At 36.2% G+C, this 6,306-nt stretch overlaps 1 long non-coding RNA gene across 1 annotated transcript; it reads right to left on the bottom strand.

Moving 5' to 3' along the window:
- Positions 1–2,380: 2,380 nt before the first annotated feature.
- LOC138880426 (uncharacterized) lies at positions 2,381–5,370 on the bottom strand. Its single transcript, XR_011403067.1, has 2 exons — positions 4,690–5,370; positions 2,381–2,632 (listed from the first exon to the last, which is right to left on the bottom strand). It is a non-coding gene; the product is annotated as an uncharacterized lncRNA (long non-coding RNA).
- Between the last annotated feature and the right edge of the window lie 936 nt (positions 5,371–6,306).

The following is a 6,306-nucleotide window of genomic DNA, read 5'->3' as shown; positions in this document are numbered from 1 at the left end:
TGGGAGTTGTGTGGAGAGAAGTGGCATTGGGGAGGATCATCTGGTGCATAAGGATATCCACGGGGACGATGTCGAGGCTGGAAGTATTGATTGGGAAAGCTCATTGGATCATCTTCTCTGTTTCTCTTTCTTCCACCCAAGCTTACTAGGATGTTCTGAATGTTTTTCGAACAACTCATGATTTTTCCTGACTTGATTCCCTCTTCTATTAGCTCCCCCATTCTTAACACATCATTGAAAGGCTTCCCAAGGGCCGGGATCAAATGACTAAAGTAGGTGGGCCCCTGGGCTTGTAGGAAAATCTCAACCATTTCTTCTTCACCAATCGGGGTATTGACTCGAGCAGCCTGCTCCCTCCATCTGAGCCCAAACTCTCTAAAGTTTTCCTCCGGCTTCTTTCCCATCCTAGATGTGGAGGAGCGGTCTGGGGTAATGCCTGATTTGTATTGAAAGTATTGAACAAAAGTTTGAGCCATGTCACCTAATGTAGGCCACTTACCAACATCTTGACGAGCATGCCAGTCCAAATCTGCCCCAGTCAGGCTCTCACTGAAATACGCCATCATCAAGTCATCTTTCTCTCCAACACCTCTCATTTCACTGTAATAAACCTTCAGGTGGGTTACCGGATCCCCACACCCATTATACAAGTTAAATTTTGGCACTTTAAACCCCGCGGGCAGGCGAACGTCAGGGGACATAGACAGTTCCTTGTAAGCCATGCTTCCCTGGTCTCCCATTCATTGCTTGTTCTTTAAGGACTGTTCTATGCCTTTTAGCCTCTTGGGTGCCCCATCTTTCCCTTTTCTTCCTGTGAACCTTTCATTTTCAACATGAGGCTCATCCCTTGGGCCCTGTTTGTATGAATAGAGAACCTTGTGGGCAACCTCTGAGGGGAATATTGGGCATCATGAGCTTGGAGATAAGCGGGTGGATCTGGAGAGTATGGAGGATCATCTGGCATTGTGTCCAGAGTTTGGGTAAGGGCAACATCCAGGAAGCTAGGTGGTGGCGGGGGTGGCGCCTTCCCAGTCATCCAAGCCTGATACATGTCAGCCATGTGTTGTTTTAACATTTTTACCTCTTCAACCAACCCATTGTCCTGTTCAACCAACTGCTTTCAAGCGCCGGTATCAACCAACTCAGTTCTGTTGTTGTCTGCCAAGCCTTTGACTTTATGTTGTAGAGAAGAGTTACCACTTTAAAACCACAGACCAACCACCCTTCTGCTATGAATATAACAAAATGAAGCCATCACGTTAGTGTTAGAGCATTTAACATAAGATAATCTCACTTTATGTGCAATGCACCTAGCCACAGTTATCGGTTCTAAAATGACTTTGAGGGTACAAAGGTCAGTTGGAATCTTCCCAATTTGTTCATTTCAACCTCTCTTTTCTTTGCTTTTCTAGCATTTGCTGGCTTGCCCATTTTCCTTCATTTCTTTTTTTAATCATCACCCTTTCTTTCTCTCATATCTCACATCCCACAATTCCACCTCTTTTTTTTTTCTTTTTTTCCTTTTAATAAAAAAAATAATTCGATCGAACCCTATGTAGGTTGCTTACGTATCATGATCCCGCATGAATCAGATCTTTGCGTAGTTCTCGCAGATCGGGAATAAAGGAAACAAACTAACATTCTCTTCTTTTTACCTTAATGACTCTGACGAGAAAAGGGAAATAAAAGAAACAAATCTCTTTTTTGTTTTTGAATTTTCTAGACTTAATGTTCTATAACCTATTGCAAACTCAAGCTTAACGAGCATATATTTTTTGCTTTTTTTTTTCTTTTTTTGAAACAAACACTCTATGGAAAATTATTAAGGAAAAACCCTAGAAGAGAAAAAAAAATATTTTTTGATTCTTTTTTTTAGGAAGAAGATCGAAAGAATAAACCACAGAAAAATATTTTGAATTTTCATTTGATATCCTGACACAAGATTTCGAAGCAGGCAATGAAAAAGACAAAACAAAATGTTTTTGGATTTCAATTTTGATTGCCTAAAGGAAAAATTCTAATGATAAACAAAAGATAAAGTATACAATATCCTAAAGTTCTAATGAAAATAAAAAGAATTTGTTTTTCATCTTTCATTAATTTCCCAAAGAAACACCTCACAAGAAAATATTTTTGGATTTTGGAATTAATGTCTTAAATAAACTTTTAAAGAGGTACTAAAAGAAAATTCTCTTTTTTTTTTCTTTTTTTTTTTTTGAATTTTGGTCCTAATATACTAAGGGAAGTATAAAAGCAATTTATTTTTTTAAAAAAAATTTCTAGATACTAACTTCCTAAAATAAAACCACCTCAAACTTTCTTTTTTTTTTCTTCTTGATTTCTAAGAGTAGTATTTCTAAAGAAAATTCTAACGGAAATATAAAAACGCAAAATATCATTTTTTTTGGATTTTGAGTTACACCACACCTTTTCAAATACAAAATAAAAGTACAATAACAAAAACTCGACATTGTTGTACAAAACTAGAAAGTAAAAGACAACGTAAAAAAACATACTCCAAACATAAAAATAAAATAAAAATAACAAATATAAAAAATCTCCTTAAACAACTCTTGAATGCGGTGGTCCTGGGGTATCTGTCATGCTCAAACTCCGGTAAGTGGATCCACACCTGTATGAGAAAACATAAAACAATACTATGTGAGACAATAACATTCCCTACTAGACACATGCAAGACATGATTGAGGCTATTTTTGCAAAATGACTTATTTGGCCAAAAAGTGGTTAGAAGTGCAAAATTTGGCTAAGACCCCGCAAAGCCAAGAACCTAAGATTTACTAGGAAGACCGGACCCTATGTGGGTTGCCTACGTATCACGCCCCGAAAGACGAGAATCAGGTATGCGTAGTTCGGAAAGATTGGATACGGGCGAAAAATAAAAATAACAACTAATTTAGAGAAAATATGTTTTTTTTGTCTTTTCTTTCTCTTTTTTTTTTTGAAAAATGATGAAACATGTAAACTCTTTTTTTTTATTTTCTTTTTCCCTTTTTTTTTGATTTTTGATTTTTGAAAAATGATGAAAAAGTACAAAAATTTTTGAATTTTTCAAGCTCTTTTTTCTTAACAAAATGTAACAGAAAACATAATTAGGCCCCACTCGCTTTATCTTCACACTTCACCCTCTCTTTTTTCTTTTCTTTTTCTTTCTTCTTTCTTTTTTTCATTGTTATTTTTTCATTTCTTCATCTACCCTCAGCTGTCATTGGTCCGCCAAATGACCCTTTTACCTTTGAATAAATGCAACATGTAGCACATAAGATGCATCAGGATGGTTTTTTATTTTTTGGGGTATACCTGTCCTAGATAGATCCAACCCCTATGTTGAGTCCCCTAAGTCAAAATAAACATGATGCAAACAAACGTTCCTACTAGGGATCCGGCATGAGGTATTATTATACTAGGATTTAAAAAACCTGGGTTTATTTGTTCTAGACCTGGGTTACCCGAGCGGACAACTCGAGCCGGAGGGGGGCTGCGTACCGGTAACCAAAAGATCATCCGGCTTTGCAACTTGTCTGAACCTCATTCTATTTGGGATATAACACTAACAGAAAGAAGTCACGACCAGCGTGCACTCCTCGGGAGAGAGAAGAGAGGGGTTTCGTAGCAGTTTATATATACAGTTCAGATAATATCAAAGCGGTAAAAAGCAATATTTAGCACATTAGGCTCAAAAATGTAATAAAATCAGATAACAGATAAAACCAAATGTAAAAATTCATCTAAGCTCGAATTCTTGAACCCTGAACCAGAGATTCTGGGTTCGATCCCCAGCAGAGTCGCCAGAGCTGTCACACCTCCTTTTTTCACTACACCCCCGGAAAGGGGCATATGGGAGTTTTTCCAATTTAAAGTGACAATCGAAACGAGATCATTTTATTAAAAATTCAGAGTCGCCACTTGGGATAATTTTATGGTGTCCCAAGTCACCGGTTCAAATCCCGAATCGAGGAAAGGATTGACTCTGTATTACAGTCCGCGAACCAAAAATTCAGGTAAGAAATTCTGTTAACCCGGAAGAAGGTTTAGGCATTCCCGAGTTCCGTGGTTCTAGCACGGTCGCTCAACTGCTATATTCGGCTTAATTACTTGATTTTAGTACATGTTAAACCTATGTGCAAATTTTAACTTAAACGCTCTATTTAATTTTTAAGAATATTGCAACACTGTTAAAACACGTCTTGAACCACGTCACATAAATGCACCCGCGGTCTTCGACATATTTTGACATTGTTGGGATTTAGATTTGGATCACATAAATGCACACCCGAGTTTAGGAAGGTAATTTAAATTACGCGCCTAAAGCAACTACGATATTCATATGAAAATGTTGTTTTAATGTAAATCGAGGTTCTACTGTATGAAATATGATTGATGAAATGCTAATGCGGAGATCCATTCATAGAATTTGTTTGTTAACAATATAAGAACAATTGAACCCACTTGAATCACATGCCACAGATTAGTCTTCACACCTAAACCTTATATTTTAATAAGCTACTCTGAGATAAATAACATTATTTCCCTACAAACTGTAGAACCTCCAATTTACTAAAGATCACTAACTTACGAGCAACTACAGCTATGCAAGGCAAATAAGAAAGAAGAAGATACATTCTATAAAGGAGAAATTAAGCAACACAGTAAGAAGAGAAAAATCAAACCTTTGTATTGATGGATCTGAGCTCAAAATTACAGCAACTGAACAATTTCTTGACATAACATTCGACGAACAGCTGACGAGAAACCTCAAATATCGCCCGAAAAACTCAAACTCGGACACCTTAACCTCCGTCAAACTCCATCCATTTTAACAAAGTTCGAAAAACTGAATTGGAAGATCAGAACAGTTTCTTTTTTTTTTTGTATTTATCAAAAGGAAGATCGATAATTTTCTCCCGTACTAATTCCTGTCTTGTTTCTATCCATTTAACCTCAGATTTAGTGGTGGTCGAATTTAGTAATGAGAGAGCGTCGAGCGAAACCAAACTTGGACAGAGCTTCATAGCGAATTGGACGAATGAAGGCGTCGTCGACGCCGAACTGAGAATGTGAATCGAGGAAGCCGATGAGTCCTAATCCGAATACTGTTGTAGAACTGAAAGCCTTCCTTTCGAGAGCTACTTCTGATCCAAATATCATTGAGTGGAGCTTCTTGAGATTCATGTCAATGAAGAAGAAGAAGCTTTGGCTTCATAGAAAATGGTTGTTGCTCTGTGAAAAAACGGCTGATGATTGTGTGTTCTTGGGTGAGGGGTCTTGAAGAAGAAGAGGCTCAGGGTCGTTCGGGGGTGGGGTGGTTCGAAGGAGATGAACTTGAGGGTGTGGGTCGTTTTTAGAAGATGACGCGGGGGGGAGGGGGGGTCTCTGTATATTGCTGCGCAGCTTTTTCAGCTTTTTGTTCTCCTCCTCTAGCTTTTTTTAAGCATTACTTTATAGGTAGAGTCTAGGTTTAGGTGTATTTTTGTGTATTTTGCCAATTAGTCCCTAGGTCTTTTGTGTATTAGCTCCTTAGGGTCTTTTTGTTTGTTTTTATTCCAAAGAAGAGTCTACAAGGGTCCCTAGGCTTAATGGGTTAATCCGAATTGGGCCAAGAACTGAGTTCTAGAACTCTTAAAATTGTGATCCAACACCTTAATTGACTCATTTTAAAATAAGATAAAAATACTACACAATGCAAAAGCTAACATGAAACTATTATATATTTTTTGTATTTTCAAAATTATATAAAGATAAAAATAAGGTACTATTTTTGTATTTTTTTTTAAAGAATTATGAAAGATACATACTAAAGTATTTTTTGTAATTTTTCATTTTTATGACGGAAATAAAGTAAAGAAGTCAAAAATAGTTGAAATAGCTATATTAGGCCTAAATTAAATATTTACGTGCTAAAATATGAAAAATCTTGGGGAGGGTAAAACATCACATGTCTACATTAATATTTTAAATTAATATGACTGGAAAAAATATTTTTTTAAAAGTAAAATTCCAAAAAAAATAAAATAAAAAAGTTAAAAAATTATGTATAAAATAAGTGAACGATGTATATAAAACTACTTTTCTTTTTAATAGAAACATTTTAGTGCATTAACAAGAAACAATCGATATCATGTCTGCTACAAGCAACATAGAGTTTCTCGTACTCACAACACTTCCGAAAAAATTGAAATATAACAACAAATGAGAAGGAACAAAAATTGCATCATCAGTATTCACTTTTATAATTTAAAAAGCATAGTTCCTTTCACCTTGGGTAGTAGAAGAAGAAGATGCAAAGA

This window comes from Nicotiana sylvestris, chromosome 10 (genome assembly GCF_000393655.2).
Source record: "Nicotiana sylvestris chromosome 10, ASM39365v2, whole genome shotgun sequence".
Lineage (NCBI taxonomy): Eukaryota > Viridiplantae > Streptophyta > Magnoliopsida > Solanales > Solanaceae > Nicotiana > Nicotiana sylvestris.
This window is presented reverse-complemented; position numbering and strand designations above follow the sequence as displayed.